General features: G+C 51.5%; 1 protein-coding gene across 3 annotated transcripts in view; it reads left to right on the top strand.

Moving 5' to 3' along the window:
- Nucleotides 1–21,866, top strand: part of Ctbp2 (C-terminal binding protein 2) — a 138,865-nt gene that overhangs the window by 44,200 nt on the left and 72,799 nt on the right. The window lies entirely within an intron of this gene.

Here is a 21,866-nt window from a genome sequence, read left to right as displayed (position 1 = left end):
TAGAGAGAATATTGATTGATAACAGATCAGACTGCACCTGCTGCAAGGTTTGGGGTTTGGAGTTTGGTTTTAACATGCCTTCAACCATTCACACAAGATGTGGGTCTTACTCAAAATCTCCAAGTGGCAACATCTTTGGGATTGATTTTTTTTTTTTTTTTTCCTTCTCCTACCTTTTTAAAAAGCCCTCTTCTATCCTTGAATGAACAGTGTCATTCAAAAGCAAGAAAAGTCTAAGCCAGTTTACTTGGTGTCCAACAGGAGAACGCTGGAGCTGGCCAGGAGGAGGGCCTGGCTCTCCACTGCTGTCTCAGGTCTGGCCTCCTGAGTTGGTGGAGGCCGTTAGCAACTTGAAATCCCGTGTGGCGGGATGAGCCGCTGGGGAGCTGAGCTGTCAGGCTGAGCACAGCAGACAGTGGGTCGGGACTGGGAAGGTCTTGCCAGCTGTCTTCCTCATTTTCCAAGTGGTGGAGACAGGCAGAGGGCAAGGCCACTGCCACCAGCCTACGCCTACAGATGTGCCAACGGGATGGTGACGTTGAGCAGGTAGCCTGGCCTCCTCTGGTCATGTGATGGAACCTTTCTTTGTCAGTTGAGTAGGTGGGCCAGGATGGTCCCCAGGATTTAATTTGACCTGGAGACTTGGAGACCTTCCCCAGGAATGCTTAGACGAGGTTTGCAGGGCAAAAGCCATCGCAGCAGAGGTGGCCCTCACGCCCAGGTACTTTCCAGAGGGAGCCCTTAGGCGTCTTAGAACAGTGAAGGGTCATTGGGGCCTCTCCAGGGGAACACGAGGACATTGTGGTAGCTCAGCTGTTGCCGTCCAGTTTGCCGTTCAAGGCCAACGTGTGCCTTTTCCCCTGGCTCCCGTTATCCCTCGTAGCATCTTCCCGGCATTCCCAGGCAGAGGCACAGTCCTCTGGGTTGGCATGCCTGAATTCCTGTGCCAAGTGCTGGGGCTGGAGGTGTCACGGGCAGGTCTGCTGAGGTGACCAGGCCATGGGCCAGCACCGGCAGTGCCTGACTCCTGCCTGCGCTCACGCGGGTGTGCCCCCCTGGAGAGCCAGCACTGCTGAGGAGGTGCTGGGTGTTCATGGGTACTCAGGCTGGGACTGTAAACCCATTTCGCCTAAAGATAAGGATGCAGAAAAGGACAAAATGTACTTTTAAAATACATGTGTGAATGATGACATCCTCAATTGACTCGAGTTGGAGCCACTTCACGACCCTGCTTAGCCCTGGTCCCCATCTCAGAGGAAAAGAATTATTCTACCAATGCATCCAGTATCAGAATGAGGTCCCAACACTCGTTAGCAGATGCTTCTTGAGCCCCGAGTGTGCCTCGACACAGCCTGTACAGTGCTTACAAGCACACCTGGGTTTCTGGCATACTTCTGAGTAAGAGCTTTTTGTTGTTGCTATCCACCCCCCCCCCCCCCGCCACCACCCCTCCATGTTGGGGATGGAATCCCCGGCCTTGCCCAAGCTGGGCAAGCACTCTCTGCTGAGCTACACCCCAGCCCTTTTTGTTTTGAGACTGCACCTTCCTAAGTTGCCCAGGCTGACTTGAACTTGCTGATCCTCCTGCCTCAGCCTCCCAAGTTGCTGGGATTCCAGGGATGCCTGACCTGACTAAGAGTTTTGGATGGCCCTTTGGACAAGCAGTCATGGAGCTGGCCCTCATTGGAGCTTGGCCACTGTGCTGAGATGGTGCCTTGTGATCTCCAAAGTCTGCCCACAGGTTGCCTTGCTGCCCCCGCTCCAGGGCTGACCTTCCCCCCTGACTACACTTGCAAACCCCTCAGAATGATGTTCTCACGTCTCCAGGAAGCCTGAGTGTGCTCTACGGCATGACATCATGCCCAGGAGTAGGTACCCCACTCTGCGGGCAGCCACCCCCTCCACCTACCTGTAGTCGAAGTACAGCAACACCTCGGCTGCTAAATCGTCTCCAAAGGACCACCTGACAGTTTCAACTCCTTTGTTGAGATCCCTGATGGAGACCCAGAAGGAGGCCGATGAAAAAATCCACAAGTCCATCAAAGTCCTGAATTCAGAATGGCAAACGTGCGAGGCACTAGAACCGTTTTTATGTCATTTTTGCCATTCTTGGTAGTTTTGACCATGTCCTAATTTAATAGCATTAGATTTCTGTTATACCAGGCTTCATATTTGGGTTTGTGGCTTTTTATGAAGACTTTCATCAGACAGGTCAGCTTTCTCGTCCCAAGGAAGGCTCCTCTTGTGATTTATAATGAAGGACAGTGTGCCGAATTCAGACCTGTCGCATTTTGTCCTTTTACTGCTGTTCTCTCTGCAGTCGGCTGTGCAGTGAAGGAAGACCCAGTGTGCACGGTAGCTTGCTGGCTTCTCAGGAACGGGAGTTAACTTTCTCAGCACTTCGCCTGTGTTGTGGTTTCTCTTATACTGTTGTCATTAAGCAGTGCTTTGTGCAGCCATCTAGTTATCTTGTAATTTTAACTCAAGTGTCGGAGAAAAAGAAGCCCCTTTGGCTGAACGTCTGTGAGTGAGTGAAGGCCAGTCACCGCCCTTTGCCTTTATGTCAAGTGATGTGGTTTCGCAAACACACAACGTGACAGTGCGTCTGGCGGCCTGTGTGCACTGAGGGCTCTGAGAGATTGCAATAATGATGTGGAAGCTTGACCTGCCTAACAAGGACCCTGGAGGTGGCAATCTGAGGGTCACTCGGTATGTGGTGGTGGGAGGCCTTGCCCTGCCTTGTCAGGGACCCAGGCTGTACTGACCGTCTGAAGCGGGAGCTCTGCAGTGCCAGCCAAGGTCTTCTCCCTAGTCAGGATCTCTGACCCGTTTCTGGCAGAACAGACATGATAAAATGGAAGGCAAAGCACAACACTCTTATTTCAGACACAGTACCTAAACTTCAGGACCTGGTGGCGTGGACTGTGGAGCCGTGTGGTGTCTGGCCATGGGCACTGTGGTCCCGGTGTTGCAGCCTCCCAGAGCCTTCTGGGTGCTCAGTGTCAGCCAGTATGTCCACCTGGGGGCCAGTGATCCTGCTCCAATGTTTAGGCCAGAGGCACGACTGCCTATGTTGGAAATCACAGGTCAGAGGATGGTCTTGGGGCCTTTCACCTCTGGGAGACGGTCAAGATGAGAAGCAGTCAGCAGGCTGAGGCAGAGCCCGCAGCCATGCTGCAGAGCCCTGGCCACCCTGGCCTGCCCTCTCTGAGGAGCAAAGTTTCCCTTTAAAATCCTGGGTCTTGTTTGGATGGATTTTACTCCTGGGCCTGCAGGATGTGGGTCGTGCCTCAGAATCTGAGCACTCCATTGCCATTCTCAGTCCCCATGCGTACATGGAAGGTGTGGCTGCAGCCTGCCTTCCTCCTGAGACTCTGAGTCCTAGCATGGCTTCCTGAGTAGCACTAGAGCCACCGTCAGTCCTACCCCCCTTTATTCTCCAGGTCTGGTGGATCAGCCCTGGCTGCTCCCGGTGGGCTTGATCTTCTGCTCTGTTTATAGAGGACACCCACCCACCCAGGCTGCTGGTTCCAACCAAAGTCAGGAGGAGCAGAGTGAAACAGAAGGTCTCAATTTTCACTGTCACCCTTGTAGCAGAAGCCTACCTGTGCTTTCTGAGGTTCCCTGCTAGGGTGAGTGTCCCACTGCAGGGCCCTCCTTGCAACGGGTGGCTCTGAGCAGTGCTTCAGGAAGGGTGGCAAGCCAGCTGGCCTCTGGCTCCTTGGGGGGCTTCTGTGCACATCACTGTCAAGCACCCGATTTGGATGCCATGCCGGAAAGTGTGGGTGTGTGGCCCACGCGCCCTAGGTCTTTGGCACCTGGGCTAAGATCCTCATCTCCTGTGTGAGGAGCTAGGTGCTCAGATCCTCCTGTCAGTATGTGGGGCCTTCCTGTACACTGGGGTTCAGGTATTGCTGTGTACCCCCAAACCCAGGTGTCTCCTGCTCCCCTGCCTGGAGGGAGCCTACAGAAACACTGAAGTGGTGTGACTTGCTGTGTCGAACAATATCGAGGACCCTCCGTGACCAACTTCCTTGGTCTAGATGTGCTTGGAAGTTTCTTTCTTGAGTATCTGGCATTGGTCTCCACCCCAAGCTTGGAGAATAGTGCTGGTCATGCAAAGTGGGGATGACTGTAGACTGCTTCTGCCCCTGACGCCGAGGCTAGGGCTCCAGTGCACAGCAGGCTCTCTGAGCTCCTGCCCCAGCGCTGGTCTTCCCACTGCACCCAGGAACCACGACCCCGTCCTGTGGGACAACCAGAGGCCAACGTCAGTGACCAAGCACAGGCCTTGAGCCTCTGAGGCTCGGAGTGAGCCTTCTGGAGCAGGGGAGAGTGGGAATACATGGGTGCAGCAGGGTGAGGGTCCTGCTGTGTTGAAAGAGAGTTTTGTGTTTAGGGTGAAATTGAAGTTTGAGGAGGTTTAGGGTGCACATGTTGGTGTGTAAATGAAGAGGCAGGGAAATGAGCTTTCTTGTTAAAAATGTTGGATCTGGAGTCAAGTTCCTGGGTGTGATGATTAATGGCAGAGGAAAGGGATTTGTCTTTCCGCAGGCATTTTTGTGTAGTGGTTGTGTGTTACCATTCCTGGTTTTATGACTGCTCATAGAGTGCGGGAGACCAGTAGCATCTTCTGTTTTAAGCATGGCCTTGTTTTTAGGCAGTCGTAGTTGGTTTTTCGTGTATGTGGGGCGGGGGGCATCCATCACCTCACTGAAATTCCAGGGATTTGCCCAGGTTCAAGTGTAAAGGGCGTAACTATGAGCTTGCAACAACTCCTGAGTTGCGCAAGCTCAAGGTAATCCAGACAGTGCTAGAAAGAGGATTTGGCCTCAACCAGCCCACTTGATAGGAAAGTACCCAGGTACTTTCAGAATTCGTCACAGTGGCATTTCTACTCCTAATTTCAGTATTGCTTGAAGAGCAAAAACCTGAATGTATTTTCTCAGCTAACATTCTAGGAAAGGGCCCTTTCTAGAAAGTGGGTCCCCAGCCTGGTGTTTTTATCTGGTGCGGAAAGATGGGTGCTGCTGCCTGTGTTTCCTCCTTCTCTGGCATCCACCTGACACCGACAGAACAGGTTTGCTTTATTTATTGATTGATTTCATTTATTTTTGGCAAACTTGGCAACTCCCACCTGGCCCCAAGCTGTTACAAATAAAGTCTTGGTTAACTGAACGCTTTTGCAATTCATTCTTTCCATGTAGCAATTAAGATAATTCCCCCAGACTTGCACCAGTTAAAGATAAATAGCAGGTTTTAAAAGAAAATGCTGCCTAATTCACTGGTTTCTGTGTGTGGGAACATGGGTGATCCACGAGAACCTCTTCCTCAAGCGGACTCCCATGTAAGGAGTAAAGTGGGACGTTCTTCTGTATTTATCCTGAGAAACGGCCCAAACAGTTACATTTATACATATTTCATAATGTGGTTTCTTTAGGCACACGGCGCAAACAAATCAATTTCTCAGCGGTACACTATTTAAAAGAAACAGAAACAACCTGTGGGGTAAGTTGCAGAGGCTGTTAAAATTAATTATATATGGCAAAAAGATAGAACATTAGGGAAAAAATGTTAATGTGCAAGGATAAAAAACATAACCCGTGAACAAATAGCAGTTCAGCGCATCTGACTACAGTGCTGCATTTCCATTTCTCTATCCATGTACTCGGTAACTGGCTCCCACGCAGGACCCTCCCCTTCGTCCATTCTCGGGCTGGTGAATCGGGTGTCCCTGTGGACTTCCAGCTGGATTGCTTGGAGAGGGCCTGGACTTCTCAGAACTGCGTTTTGCCGTCTTTCAACATAGTTTTGTAGAAAACGAGACTGTGGTGAGGCATCTGGTCCTGTCACTGGTAACGACACCTGTTCTACCCTGTGTGCCTTCCCTCTTCCATTCAGCCATAGGGCCTTTAACTCCATGGAAACCATCCTGCATGGGGCAGACCCTGTAGCTCCTTGAGAATTGAGCTGGAGCTGGCAGCCCGCTGATGGCTTCCTCTGGGGCCTGGGGAGACAGGTCTATAGGACTGGGTCTTAGACAAGGCCCCAGAGCCGGGGACCAGTACCTCTCTCCCAGGGAGAGGCTTGGGCCAAGGGCTCGCTCACGGTGATGGTGTCCTGCCCTTGCTGAGTGAAAGCGGTTCATTTCCACAACATGGGCCTTCCAGAATACAGGATTCGATAGGCGGGGAAGAGACGGGGTCTCTGTCCTGGGAGACCTTGACTCCAGTGCTCCTGGACACTTGGCTTCCTCTCCGTCTCTGGCTGCATCAGGAACCCTGGGATTGGCCTCTCTGCATCCTGCGATCTCTGCCTGGGCGCCCCCACCCATCTCACTTGCTCAAGCCCTTGCTCATTGCCCTGAGTGCAGGAAAGTGGAGCCCATAACTGGATTTTGTTCTATTTGACTGGTTCTCCTGAGCTTCAGAGATTAATGGATTAGGGGGTAGAGTTCTGGTAACGTAGAACCTTCTAGAGTGATTTTTGCAAGCCCTCCAAGGCAGACCTGTGTCCATTGCACTTATTATCTCTATCTCCATAATTTTCTGTTGCGGGACCTTAACAGTGCAGGTACCCCCAAGTATTTTTTGAATGAGTAAATCTGGGTTGCAGTGCTGCCGGTGGGGGTGTGGAGTGGGCTGGGTGCAGGCAGGAGCCCATCCCAGCATCTGTCGGGAGGGCTGCCTTGCTCTGTGGTAGCCTGGAGTGTTTTCCACAGACAGAAGGCAAACCAGCACGCGGTACTACCTGTCCAGGGGAGTGTACATGTTCCGAAATAACAAAGCCGTGTTCTGGAGCCTTCCTCCACGGGAAGGCAAAGGCATGTGCCTGGCTCTCTACATGCAGGTTGAGTGGGGAATCTGAGCCCTGTGTGGCGAGGGGACCTGGCTGCATTCTCTCATCATCTGGGGTTGCCGCGCCTGTGCCAGCCATGGAGGTGAGGGGGCGGGCGGTCCGTTGCGCTGGTCCATCAAGCTGTGACCATAAGGACGGCACAAAGGTCCAACTGGTTCCCCTAGTCCCACAGCCCCAGATCCATTGGCACCAGTGCTTAGGTGGCCTGCGATTCAAATTCCTTCCGTGGGTCCAGCTCAGCAGCTGCTTGCCTCGCCTTGCCTCCAGAGGTCTGGCAGCTGGTGCTGCTGTGCGTGTAACTGATAGTCCCAGCCCCTCACTCGCATGAGTATACAGTGCTCCAGCTTCTCATAATTCAATTGCTACTCGCTGCCGCTCCCTAATTACAGCAGAAGATGACCTCTAAACCACGACGCTGGGCTGCAGCTTCCTCCAGGAAGGAGCATCCATATTGATTTGTGCTCCAATCTGCCCCAGGCGTAAGGGCAGCATTGCAAGGCCTGTCCAAGGCCGGAAAGGAAAGACTCCTGTGTTCGTGTTTGAACGGAGCAGATTGATGCTGCGGTAGACGTGGCCAGGAAGCGGCTTGGCTCCTCTTCATGGAATTGCTCATGACAGTCGCTCCCATCAGTAGCCCCCATGGCTGTGGCTCCTTCTGTGTTCGCATGGGAACAGTGGCGATCATAATGCCCAGGGCTTGACGGTGGACAGAGCAGAATCCTGATGGCATGACCACGAGATGCTCTTGCCACTGGACCCTGGCTGCTTCTGATGCCACTGACCTGGGAAAACAACCTTTTTGTGCCTCGTGCCTTAGCTGGCCCACAGGATGGGGCTGATGATGGTGTATAACCTGAGTTGTGCCCATTCAACATACTGAAGAGGGCTTAGCAAGGCCCTGATTTGCTGTGTGAGGACCTCACGGAGGAATGGCTGCAGCATCAGTGCTCACGGCGCAGGCTCTGCATGGGGCCCGTCCCAGGCCAGCAGGAAGGAAGGGTGCCTTTCATCAGGGCGGCACCGTGGTCTTGTGTTAGCATGAGCCGTTAGTAGATGTGACAGAGGAGAGCTCTCATCTGCCTTCCCCAGCTTCACCCACCTTTGGTGGTTCTGAAGGTTCCATTTTCCTTCTGGGACTGGGATGTACCCACTTCCTACCAGCCTGGTGCTGATGGTTTTTCACCAAGCAGGAAGCCTTTCCCCAATGTCCTGTGTTGGATCCCAGTTCTCACCTACTTTGGGAAGGAAATACTGTGGAAGCCCAGCAAAGGTGAAGTGCTGGTGCCAGGCAGCTGTGCCCAAATCGCCTGTTCTGTACCCAGGGGTGTGCGTTTAACTGGACCCTACCTGTCTAATAATGGGCCTCTCCCCCACTCTCCTGCTGATGCACCAAGATCTTCGCAGTTGCCCAAACACTGTCAGCAGAGGACCTGTGAGAACAGGCAATGCTTAGAGCCACCAAGGACCACAGCCTCACCCAGGCCTGCTTACCCACTAAAGGGCCCAATTCCAGGAACCATCAGCACTTGAGTCTGGGAACTGTGTCCACCTGGTGCTGTGAGGGACACCTTCAGACCACAGCAGGCCTGGGACCCACATCACTCCCATCTCTGTCCATCAGGGAGAGGAGAGGACATGGGGCTTTATCCCTAGAGCCATGGCAGAAGCTGGTGAACGCGACCACTTCACGTGAAAGGCTGTTAGGTTCAGGTCACTGGGTTTGGACTGCTGCATTTTATGGCAAAGTCTAAAAATGCAGATTTGTAACAACCAATGTTAATGAATTCAGACTGTTTGAATCTCACACTGAATAATGGCTGGAATTATCAGAGCCCACAGCTTTTGAGATCCAGGACCCTGTAGTCTTTTCTCGATGAAATTGATAGAATGATGTAATATCACATTACTTTTATTAACAGTCCTAGTCGTAAAAGAAACATAACCCATTAAGAAAGGAGAATTTAGTAAAAATAGTAATAACAAGACAATTTTGGAGTGTATAATATATTCAGTAAATTTCAAAATGCGGCATCCCGTTTAAAATGCAGTGTTGTGCCCATAGATATTGAATGCAATACCTTTGTACCCTAGGGCTTCCTCTTTTCTACATTAAAAAGATTCTATTTAAATGCAGATTTTGATTTGCAATCTAGGAAGAGAATTCTGCAAGAATGGGGAGAAGGACAATTCTGCATCTATTAACTGAATTTTGGTTTTGCCTGTTATTCTTGCTCTTATTCCTCTTGCCCTTATCTCCTTTACCCCTCTCCCCAGGGCCATTGCTAGACACCCAAGTAAGAACAATGCCTAAAGTTTCAGAATAATGTCCTCGCTCTGTCTGTCCGCCTTAGAGCCACCCCCCAACCCACCCAAATCGAACAAACACAAAAGGCCTCCAGAATTTTCACATGGAGGAAGCTCGAGAATTCTTAATTTAAATTGAGTTAATTGCCACGGTAGGGGATGGACGAGTATCCTAGAGCCCTGTTTAAGTATGTTGTGGTATTTAAGCTGACTTAATTTTAAAATGTATAGCCTTTTTTTTTTTTTTTTGCACGAGTACTCGTTTACTTACCCCAGACCACCCCCTGCTTTTACTGTCTTAACTTACCTAGAAAGCAGGCAGAATAGCCCTTATTGCTGGGTACAGATGTTTGGAAAAATGTTAGGACTTCCCTTTACAGAGCAGAAGTGACTTGTTTGATGTTGAACTTCGGTTACTAAAGAAATGTATACATAGCTTTTGACATTCTACTCTTAGAATTAATTAGGTGTCTAATCATGATAAATACCATTTTCTTTTGCTGTTGTCTGCAGTTCATACAGAACCTCCTGCTATATACACTTGTCAGTTTCAAACTGAGCGTTATGTTTGGGCTTTTATGATCTGTCAAGGGAGAATGGAAGTAAATTCTTTATAATATGCTAATTGATCTATTTGGGAATTTTTAGAAATAGACAACATCTGTGCATGCCAGTAACACAGTTAATAGCTTCCATTCTTCAGCACAGGAAGGCTTGTAGCATTTTTGTGTGATCTTGGTGAGAGATCTGCTGTTGCACACGTGGGGGGGGGTTGCCCTGTGGAATTTGGGGTCCTGTAGGAATGGGCCTGAAAGAGTGTGGCATCTGTATTTCAGATGCATCTGGTTTGAGTGTGCTAGGACTGTTGGTTCTGGGAAGAGCCCAGCTTGACCAATCCTGGTTGGTTGCCCACCCCACCCTGGCCCAGCTGAGTGACAGATTGAAACAGTGACTGTTTACCTGGGCAGTCCTAGGGATCTTTCTGCCACCTGCCCTGGTAGCAGAGTACCTTTGTGCTCTCCTTCAAGCCAAGGCTTTTTGGCCAGTCAAGCTTGGCCTTCGTACACATCCGTAAGAGGTCTCTTTATGAGGGCTCCTTTCCCTGTTGAGGGTGAGGAACCTGCCCTTTTAAAAAGGAGTGTCTTCTAGAGGATGGTTGGGCTGCTGCAGCCCAGCAAGCCTGGGGAAAGCTGAAGTTTGGGGTTCAGGGCTCATGTCCCTGGCCATCCCTGACCAGGAAACAGAGTTGAAGGAGCCCAAAGCAGTCAAGGAAGCCTTGTGAACTGAGTGCTCAGTGTGTTGAGCACTAAACAAGGCCTCCCGTCTCGTGTATGGGGGGACAGCCCTGAAAGGCTAGGTTTTGTTTTATTCCTGTTAACTTAATGGATAAGGAAGGCTCATTGACTTCTTGGCATTTGGCAGGAGCCGAGGTGGGATTTAAATGGAACTGGGTTTGGGTTGCATGCCCACGGGGTCCCCTCCACAAAAAGCCTGGATGTTGGGTGAGATGTGGGATTGGATGCGTACGACCACACGTTGATTGCTAGTTTTTCTCTACCTATCCCTGTAGAACACCTTTGTTTATAATTTTTTATAATCTTTTTGGCCAAAAGTTAGTAATCAGAGGGCCCAATGAGACACGGGTCGCCAGTGCCTCTGACTTACGCATTTCTGCCTAAATTCCTCTGGCACACGTCAAGCACCAAGTGCAAATTCCTGCACACATCCACACACATGCACCTGCTCAGAACCCACAGACACAGTCCTGCACATGCTCAAATATGTGTGCACACCTGCACATATAAACAGGTATTACACAAAACAGCTACACTTTCTTACACACTTGGGACACAGGAGTTGGTTAGGACCCTGCCCTTGGTGCATACCCCAGGGGACCTGCTGAACAGAGCAAAGGACTCCTCTTTCCCACACTGCCCGAGCGGCCAGCCCTCTTTCCATGGTAGAGAACTACGGACTACAAATAGTCATTCGTCTTAACCACTCACTGGAGTGTTTATGGAAATGGTATTGGGCAGTAATTAGACTGGGCCACGTCTTTCTTTTCTCCCAGGTTGATGAGTAGGAGCAGTTTAATTTGAGGCCAGTAAATTTTATAATTGGATTTAAAAGAGTAAAACGTGCAGACCTGGTTTACACATTACCTTCACCGCTCTGGCAATGGGAGATGCTCTCATCAGGTCCAGATCAGATTATTTTATTATGCCAACATGAATATTGGGAGCGCACACGTAATCTGAAGTCAGCAGGTTCATACTCTACTATCTCATTAAATTTTCAGGCAAAAGCTGCAAAAATTAATTGGAGGCGTGTAATAGTTTAGAATGTGAGCTGGCTTATGGTAATATAAATTATATGAAGAGAAGACAGTTTTATATACTGAGAGAGGGGAAAACTGGTTTACTTTAATGAGAAGAGATAGAATTGTAGAGCTATTTTTTCATTACCGATGCACTCTAAAGTGTTTGGACTTAGTTGATGAATAGAGTTAATTCGCTACTCCACTTCCAATAATTCATGTTGCACAGTTTAATGACTTCTAGATAAAAACAGGATTGAAATGTTAATTTCTCTGAAGAAATTGGGGCACTCTTGTATATCAGACTCCCCCCGTTAAACCGCTAGTTAATTTCACTAAACAAACCTGGAGATGGTTTGTGCTAGCCAGACTTTGTTTTTCCAAGCTCAGGGACTGAGTTTGCTTTCTTCTTCTTTTTTTTAAATACTTAAACATGTTCATGATCCTCTGTCTTAGGAGAGGGGATTCATCAGGAGAGTGGGGTGTAGTGAACTCGCCCTCTGGGCCCCACCTGCCATCTCAAGGCTGCGAGCTTTTGTCTTTTACTGGGCTGTGGTGGGCCATGGGTTTGGGCTTGTAGATCTGTTGTCCCCGTTGCTGAGCTGGGACTAGGAAGCATCGATCGGTCGGTGTTCAATTCCAGAGGCTTCCGTCTCAATTCGTGCTAGGATTTTATCGCGGGGACTGTGTTTTATTTAGCAATTTTGGGTTTTTTTTGCCACTTTATCATGACACGCCGGGCTTTCCCCACAGGGCAGCTGTGACACTGAGTTCAGAGTCTTCTCTTGTCCTACTTTCAGAGAAAGGAAGAGAAGGAAGCATTAACTCTGGTGGCAGAGTGCTAAGCTGGTGGGGTGCTGGGGGTACTCCCTAGTTTAGTTGTGGTGGTAAATGTGATCTCATTGCTTAAACCAGGTATGTGTTTCCGGTTGTTTGTGGTAGGGTGCTTACCCAGCACGCGTGAGGCCCTGGGTTTGATCCCCGGTGCTGAAACAAACAGACCAGTAAGAGCGGGGAAAGAAATTGAACCCGGCCCCCTGTGCCCGGGGCTTCCTAGAAGGACTGTGTCCTAGAAGACCTGGCCAGACTTCCTGGCAGATGCAAGGACTCTCAAGCCCCTGGTCAATGGCCGCTGGGCCCAGATGAGGCATTGTTACTCCTGTCTGGGGTCATGGACAGCCTGATCCTGGAGCCTCCGCTGTGGTGGATGGGGGAGGAATCTGTTTCCTGTGGAATCTGTCCTGTCTGTAGAGCTCAGCACCTGCTCCTCCTCGTTAGCAGGCCCTGTGTCTGTGCACCTGAACACACCTGCTCCTCAAAGCCAGGACATGATAGAACGCTGCAGGAATGGCAGAAAGCGCTCCATTAGAGCCGTGCCCCTGGGGCATTTGGTGGTGGTGTAGTATACCCCCAGTCCCAGTGAAGATGTGTGGGATTACACAAACCCACCTCATCTGCGTGGGAAGAGGAGCCCCTGGCCAACCGGTCCCTTGCTGTTACTCCTGCACCCCTGCGCCCCTGGCTGAACCACCTGACTGCTGTGGCTACTCTGGAGATGGGGCTGGTAGATAGGAACCATCAGCAGTGAGTCGGCTCGTTGGTCTTGGGTTTCTGGGGCCTTCAATGCTTCAGTGTCTCTGTTCGCCTCTGTCAGCGAGGGATGACGATGACGACGACTTCTTTTTCTGTGAAATCTATGTGTAGTCGTGTGTCAAGTTTTCCCTCCTGCGTGGTGACGGGGACGGGAGGCATGAACTTGGAGTGAGCCGAGGGCTGGGTCGGGCCTGTGACACCACCTTCCTGTTCCGGGTGACTGGAGCGCTTTCTTGTTTTTCTTCTTTGCTCTTCCGTGCTTGAGAATGCCCTTTGTCACCATCTCCCGTTGTCCCTTTCATCAGCCACCTTCGCAGCAGTGATACCCAGCCATTCCTTAGCATTCTTGTTTCCACTGAAACTTCAGGGGCTGCGATCGTGATTCCTGCCAGCCAGCGTTCCTCCGCTTTGGTACTGTCACTGTTTTGGGCCCAGTAGTCCCTGGACATGAGAACTGTAGCCTCTGGCACCCTCATTCTAGGAACACTGTCCCTCCTCACTGCAGAGTGCAATTTAAACTGTCTCCAGCCATTGCCTGGTGTCCCGGGGTGGGAGCTGTCCCCTGCCTGAGAACCGCTGGCTCCAGGGGTGGATGTGTGAGTCTCCTGCAACCCTGACCATTGGCTTGAACTGCCTGGAAGTCCATTCTCCATGTTGGAGTCTATTCGGTGCCCATGGAAATGGCCTCAAACCCCCATTGGGGCCTGTCCGGGTCTTCTGGGGTGTGCCGTCACCCTTGCACCACAGCCGGCTGCCTCCTGGGTTTACTAGCATGTTTCCTTTGTATCTCTTTCTGGGTCCTGGGGATGGAATCCAAGGGTGCTCTACCAATGGGCTACTCCAGTTTATTTGGATGTTGAGGTGGGACTTTGCCTAGGCTGGCTTTGAACTGGTGACCCTGCCTTGGCCTCCCACATCACTGGGATCACAGGGAGTGCCACTGCACCTTTGTCCCCTTTCCAACCCTCCTGTGCAGGAGCAGGCCTAGTGGAGGGATCCTCCTGAGAGACAAAGGCGCCCTGCCCCAAAACAGTTGCTAGTGCCTGGTGCTTGGCTGCTTATTCTCCCGCCAGTGTCCATGACAGTGCATTTGACAGATTTGTCATCTTGACATGGTGACATGTTGGGGTGGGTTCACTGCTCATGTGCCATTGCCACTCACCATCTGAAGTTGGGACAATGCATCCCAGAGTCTCACTGGTACCCGGCAAAATTTCGCCTGCCTTCCCCTGTTCCTCTAACTTTTAATTGAAACCGTTTAGTTACCCCTCCTGCTGCTAGGAATCTGGGGACAATTAGGAAAGTCCCATCTGTCCTTTGAACCACATCATATTGCTTTTTTCCTCGCCGTCTTGGGGAGACGACATCCTGCGCGTCTCCTTGCTCCCCACTGGATGGGTTTCTCTCACTGGAATGAGTTATGGCAACTCTTTAATTCAATTATTTTCTCCAGAGCAGGCTTTGAGATGATTTAGCTGGATCAAATGCCTGGCTCTCCCATGCAGAGCAGGGACTCCCAAGGAGGCTGGAGCTGGATTGTCAAGGTTTCACCCGCAGCCCTGTTGAGGCCTCCGGTGCTGCCCTGCCCCCGCTTGGCACAGGCCCCAAGTCACTGTTCCAAAGCATAGATTGGAAATGGCAGATGCCATGGGCTTTGCCAGTCTTTCCCCAAGGCAAGGAATTATCTGTCCAGTGATATTAGGTCAGTGATTTCCCACCCAGCTGCGTCTGAAAGAAGGAAGGGGGCGGGGCAGCCTGGGTGACCAGCAAGCCCATCTATAATACATCCACATGCAGGGAACAGTCTGCTCTCCTGTTTTGGTATTTGGCTTTGTTCAGGACGTGTGTTGTACAAGCATCTTAAAAACTGTGCCTTCTAATGTGGAAACTACCCCAACAGGGCCCGCCGAGTTGGTTGTGTCATACACAAAGAGGTGGTGAGCACGTTCTTGGGGGCAGCCAACAGGACTGGAAAGGGCGCTTGATCACTGGAATTCTTCATGAGAATTCTCTTTTCCTATGCGCCCCAGGGATGTCCCCACCTCAAGCTGCAGGGCACAGTGAAGTTTTCCAAACTGAAGGGGGTTTTTTAAGTGTGGTGCTGAGGATCAGACCCAGCACCTCACACAGGCCAGGCAAGGGCTCTGCCACTGAGCCCCAGCCCCAGCCCCAGCCTTTGAAGGATGTGTTGAAGCCAGTATCAGAGATTAACAGGTCCTTGCTGAGAAGGCACAGGACAGGAGGGACCTGACCAGGGGGCAGGCCTTTGGCAGCTGTAGATGAAGGGCTGAGACACTGAGGCAGGAAGGAGAGGGTAAGCTGAGGGTTGGGAGCTGCAGGGAGAGCACTGTGCTGTCTGGTGGACAGGTCCCAGGGTGAGCTGTGAGCTGCCATTAAACTCAAAGAGCATGTGCTGCCCCCTCCCTGCGGTGGGGGAGCAGCCGACACCAGCCCTGCCACCCCGGGTGTTCCTGTGGCTGGTGCCGTGCCCTGTGGGAGCATGTTGCTGTGTCACTAATGCATAAACATGAAGGTGGGTGTTTTCAAGTATCCTGGCTCCTAAACAGAGCCAGCTCCTCACACTGGCACTTGGTGGAGGAAGTGTCCCATCGAATTCAGGCTCATCTGGACGTGGGGCCTTTGCGTCAGGGTGACGTGGCCACCTTTGCTCTATGGCTGCACCTGGCTTTCTACTACTGAGAAGGGACTGCTGTGTGTGTGTGTGTGTGTGTGTGTGTGTGTCTGTCTGTCTGTCTGTCTGTCTGTCTCAGTTCAGGTCTCCCCCAAGCACTTGCTGGTAGGCAGGATGAAGGTTAGATAAGGTGCTGGGACTGGTCAGAAACTTCAAACTGACCTGGAAACCAAGGTCACCTTTCCAGGAAAGTCCAGCAAATGCTCTTTGACCTAATGACAGCATATGCCCGTTGACCTAATGGTCTTCCTCCCCTAATTGCTTTAAAAAAAAAAAAAAAAAACTTTAATAGACCAAGACTTTTGATGCAGTGTTACTTAATGACAGAGGCCTCCAGCATCCAACAGTGGGGGAAAAGAGCTAATTCTTTCTCAAATGATGCTTTCACAGTATGAAATAGCATAAGTAGAACAATTGTCTTAAAGATAAAAGATTCAGTGTTGAAGGTACATTTGTGAAAAGAACCATAAAAGTCATTAAGGGGACATCTGTGATGAATAGTGTGTAATGATTATTTTGACATGGTAGAATTGGCGGGCGATTTTTTTAATCCCTCTCCCCCTTCTCAAATGTTGTGTGATGGAAGTATGTTGTTTTTTAGCGGGGGGCGGCGGAATTGCTGCCCACCCCAGAACTTGAAGAAGGAAGTGGTATCATGTAAGATTTCCAAAGGCAGAGTGGGTAGCCTGCCCTCCTCAGTCCTCAGGGTACTCTCTGCGCCCTTTCTTCCTGCCTTTCCTGGAAGATAAGTGCCTCTGAATGTAAAAATGATGTTCCGTGTTGGTTTGGCAAAAACTCCTGCCCCCTGCGAGCCCGTTTGGCACAGTGGTTTGTGCTTTGATGCTGTGCAGATAGGTAGGCCACCCACTGCTTCTCTCTCCCCCTTTCAACTTTGGGCACGGGCTCATGCCCACACCCATGAGCTCACAGAAGACCGATCTGGGCTTGCTGTGGTCTGGGTGTATGTAAAATAACATCCTAGTTTTTCAGTTGTCTTTCTTGGCAGGACAGTGGACGCCAGCACCCACCTGCATGGAATCAAATTCTGTCTGCCATTTGGAAGCTGCGTGACATTTCTCCATGACTGTAAAGACGATAACACTACCTGTCTCATTGGCTTGTAAAGAATGAGTTAATGTGCTGCGCAGTGGGGCAGTACCTACACTGTACCTAGTACCCACATTGCCAACCCACTGGTAATTAGTGTGGTGGTTACTATCCTCATACATTGGTACTGTCTTCCCCTGAGAATAACATGTAAAGATATGATTCTTTCCACATGCCTAACCCAGATGCTTTGCCCTGAACTGCCTTAGAAAACGGCCTTAACTATCAGTCGCGACCCTCTCACAATTCTCTTTTTGAAGGCAAGTCCCTTTGGCTGTGCTTCCTGCCTGCCCATCCCTGCCCACTTGGGGAGATGGGATCTATAGCCCTTCGGGTTGGATTGTGATCAGTTGGATTATGATCAGCTGTCAAGGTTGACGGCATTGGAGCCGCCCCTTGGTGGCTCATTCTTGGGAGTCCCACCAGCAGACCCCAAAGCTGTAGTCCAGCCCAAGAGGAAGTGCCCAGGCAGAAGTGTTTCCAGGGAGGATGGGTGACTTAAGGGGCGGGCCTGGTGAGCATGGAGCCAGCAGAGGACAAGAGGATCATCCTCTTGCCACTTGGTCCCAGTCACGGGGTTTGCTGAGTAGTGGTGTCTTCCGTTGAGCAGACATGGATTTAGCCTGCTGTACGTCAGGGTGCGCAGGGACTCTGAGGGCGTGTGGGCTGCTCTGGAGGTTTTTTCTCTTGAGCAGTGCTGGCTCTGGGTACCCCTCTGAGCTGTGCCCAGAGCACAGGGTCCTCCCTGGCCTGCTTGACATACTTGGGGTGCAAGCAAAGCTCCGGGTTGACAGTCGTCATTTCAGTAGCCCTGGGTTAACTGTCCTCTGTCTCCATGGGCTAGAGCCTTACTTCCAAAGTGTAGCCCTCAGTAGAGTCGGTCAACTGTGCAGGATAATTTCCCTGATTCTCTCGGGCATTTTTGTTCTGATTTGAAGTTTTCCTGTGAACCTCTGATAGTTTGGAATCTCCAGATGTTTAAAAACAAATTCCCATCAGTAGTGCTTGTTTTCCTTTTCAATCCTCTTGTGATAAAGCAATTTTTATTCTCATCTAAAATGTGTTGTCAAGAGCACATGTGTTAAAGTAAAAGGAGTGTTTGGCGGCACATGATCAGACACAGGAAGACTCTGTGTAGGTCTCGGTGTGCTTTGAAGCTGTTGCATTCCTCTGGAAGCTCCATGAGATGGGAGAATACAGCTTCCGAGTCTCCACTTCTGACTCTGTCTGAGCAGCGCTGGAGCCCGAGGCCCAGCAGGATGGGCCAGGCAGGTGAAAGGGTGGCTTTGATGCTTCCCCACTTGGCTTCTGAGGATCCGACTCTGGGGGAGGGTGGGCAGGGCTCAGGCTGGCATTTCCCTCCCTTCCAATTGGGCCTCCCCGTGGAGCACGTTTGTTGGCTTCCACAGCAGCAAGCAGTGGAGTTCATGGAGGCTGCCTTGCCCCCTTTGTGTTGTGAGGCCTTGGGCAGGGCTGCCAGCTCCTAGCAGCTGGAAACATGAAGTAATTTCCAGGAGGTGGTGTTGACTCATCCCATACATCTCAGAGGCCAGTCCGTGGGGTGATTCGGAGCCCCAATGTGCTGAGCGGGACTGCACACTCCAGCACCATCTGTGTCTGGCCATCTTTGCAGGGTGACAGTCAGAATCAAAGGCCAACCTAAGTTGCACAGCAGCCACCTCATGTGGGGCACTCCCGCTGTGCGCTGGCATTCCTGAGCTCTTCCATCCTGCACTGTGGCCACAATCGCACTGTCCTGCCCAGCACAGGCCCTGCCCCTCACCAACTCCCTTTCCCCTTTCTCTTGGTTCTTCTGTTCCTGCTGACTGCCGACCCTGCTGCACCAGCCACACAGCAGGTGCTGGTTTTCTGTTTCACTCCTGCAACTCTTGGTGGCTCCAGGAGCCAAGGTATCTTGGGCCCAGGAAATTCCTGGATGTGTCCTCAGTGGCCAGAATGCCGGTCAGGTTCCAGGGCCAGGCATCAACAGCACCTGGACCCCTGAAGAACTCCCTGGAGGAAGTAGAATGGAGGGCGGGGATGGCATCTCGGGGAGCTGTGGACATTGAGCCCAGAGAAGAAAACACCTGTCCTCAGTGTTGTCCTGTGAAGGAGGCAGGGCTGAGCAGGGCTGGGAGACGAGGAGGTGCATTTCTTTTAAATCTGAAGAACTTTGAGCACATGCAAGTTGTCCACCATTGAGGTGGACCATCTTGGGTGCTGCTGAATTGCATGGCAGGCCACCCGGCCTCGCCCTAGGGGTCTGCGTGTTGAGCAGTCTGCATTGAAGTATGAAGATCTCGTGTATTCGGGCACACTCTGGTTGCCTGGCATTTTCCTAAATGGGGGCTCTCACTTGTTAAGTAGAAAATGAGTTTCAGAGAGGCTGAGACCTGTGGGTGGGGTGTGTCCACTGGAATGAGAAGGCTCCGGATGCTGAAGCAAGCAGCTGTGGGCCCAGTAGGACACCCTGTCACTGTGGGTGTCCTGTCGCCAAGGGGTATCATCTTACACCTGCGCCGAGGAGCCTGGTGACCACTGGCCCTCACAGGTGCTTCCCTTCTTACTCAGTACTTGCCCAGACTTATCTCTGCAGGGCTGAAGAATGGGGGCTGCCTGTTGCCATCCATAGACTTTCATTCAGAAACTGTGTTTGCATGCTAGGGATGTCCAGACTCAGCAGACGGCAGTGGACCAGCTCTCACTGAGTCATGTCCTAGAGGTCGGGCGTCCCTCTGCAGGAGGGCTTTCTGTGAGCTGGCCTTACCTCTCCAGTGGAAGATCCATTGTCTTTATCTGCTAGAAAGACCTACCATATACCATTGGCTGATAAAGGCCAGGACTTGATTTCCTCACTATTCTCTAAGCCAGAAAGTTCAAGATCAGTAAGCCAGCAGATCTGGTGGCTGGTGAAGGTCCCCTTTCTGGTTCATAGAGAGTACTTTCTAGGTGTAGCGCAGATAGATGGTGGAGGGGCAGAGGAGCTCCCAGGGACTCTCCTCTAATGACTCATCCCATCCTGAGTTTGCCTTTATCACCTAGTTGATGCTCAGAAGCCCACCTTCTAATATCAGGATTTCAGTAGAAATCTGAAGGGACCCAAACATTCAGACCAGGACATCAAGTCTTAGATTTGGTGGGAGTGTTGGAAGCAGGTCTCTGGAGGACACAGATTGGAAGAGCAAGAGGCAGCCAGCTGCAGGAAGGTCAGGGGATGGAGCCTCTGGGCAGAGGTGGGCGTGTCTGCAGAGCTCTCAGGCAGGGAGCAGCAGCCTGGGGCTGGGGCCCTTCAGGGGTGGAGAGAACACAGGAGGCCAGGGGCAGGTCAGCTGGCATTCAGAATCCCGACCTCACCCACCAAGTCATCCCCACCCCCACAGGATTGCAAGGGCTGTGTGATTTTGTCAGACACCTCCCAGCCCTGGTGTGCCTGGAAGTGATGTAGGAGAGGGTAAAAATATACACACAGGAGATCACCATGGGGGAGCTGGTGGGTGGCTGGCGGGAACCGGGACTGGGTGGTACCCTGGAGTGGTGTCACCCAGGTCAGGCCAGAGTGCCCAGGGCTCCCTGAGTACTTGCTGAGGGAGACTCTTTGCCCTGATCTCCGAAGTAAAACTACCAGCTCTGCCTGGAGTCGGAGATGGAAACCGTCTCTGGTTAATGGGATCTTTACAGCAGCTAAATCCTCTGCTAAACGCTTTATGTAACGGCCGCACCCGGGGTAGCTCCCCTCGCCATATGGCCGTGTAGCTTTCTTTCATTGTCATTAAAGAGAGTCAGACGTGTGCATGGGAAGGAGACGGAATCCTGCCTCCTGACTGCCTTCACCATCTTTCCTCCGCTGATTAAACTGCCGTCAGGGCAGCCTGGGAGTCTTGGAGGAGGGCGTCTTCTCTGATATAATTACGCTGTTAGTGAAGATGTTGGCGGCTTTTCCCTACTTTTCCCTGTAGCCACTAAAATAAAACTCTTGATCTCAGGACTCGGCAGCTGTTTGCAATCTGTCTCTCTTCCTGCTGATGGACTGTTGTCTCAGCTCGGCAATGGGTGGCGACAGGAGGGGTGAAGGTGATTTTGGCCACCGTGCCATTGGTCATGACCAACACACCGGCTGCTGGAGCGCTCCTGTTTGGGTCATCTTTGGGTTGTGCCCAGTGCACTGTTGCTAAGGAGAGGGCTTTGTTTGCGTGGAGCCTGGGGAATGTTCAAGGGAAGTACACTTGGGCAAAGGTTCGATAATGGGGTGAAGCCAGAACTCATGGCTGGGTGTCAAAACGGGCAGTAACAGGTGGCGAGTTCTTCATCCCCGGGGGCCAAATTAGGCGATCTAAAGGGGCCTTGGTGGGAAAGAGCACCAGTGGGTAGGTTACTGTTGCTTCCTGGGTGGGGTCCAGATCTGGTTTGTGGACACCGCACTCGCCCTTCTGCAGGGAACAAAGGCTGGGCAGGAAGAGAGAGGGTGCTTCTGAGAACCCCTCTGGCCCAAGAGGTTGTGGTTTTGATGGAGGTAGCTCCCAGTGTCCCTTTCCCAGAGAGGAGGGCTGGGGTACCCTGCTACTGGACATAGGGCCTCCACCTAGCAGATAGCCCCTCCCAGATTGGCAAGAGCAGCCTGCAGAGTGCCTCCCTCTGAGTCAGACTCTTACTCACCAGTCACCTTTCCGTGTGGCTGCCGAGGGCCTGAAATAGAAGGATGACTGGGCCAAGCTCGGCGGCGGCTCCTGTCCTGTGTTACTGGAGGTACCCTGCAGCGGTGGCCTTGGAGCTGTGGGTTGGTACATGTTCACAGCCTGTGGAGAAGAAATGCATTTAGAAGCAGCAGCCAGTGGGTCCTGGGTCCTGGGTCCTGTTCAGGCAGCTTGGATTATCTTCCAGCCTAGCTGTGGGTGGTTAGGTTCATAGTCTCCAAATGTGGCATTTTTTTCCTCTTTTGCAGACAAGGAAACCATGTTGCAGGTTGCGTCCTTACCCAAGTCTCCGGATCAGGGAGCT

The sequence above is a fragment of the Callospermophilus lateralis genome, chromosome 15 (assembly GCF_048772815.1).
Source record: "Callospermophilus lateralis isolate mCalLat2 chromosome 15, mCalLat2.hap1, whole genome shotgun sequence".
In the NCBI taxonomy this organism is placed as follows: Eukaryota; Metazoa; Chordata; class Mammalia; order Rodentia; family Sciuridae; genus Callospermophilus; species Callospermophilus lateralis.
The sequence above is the reverse complement of the archived record's forward strand: the minus strand, read 5'-3'. Positions and strand labels throughout refer to the sequence as shown.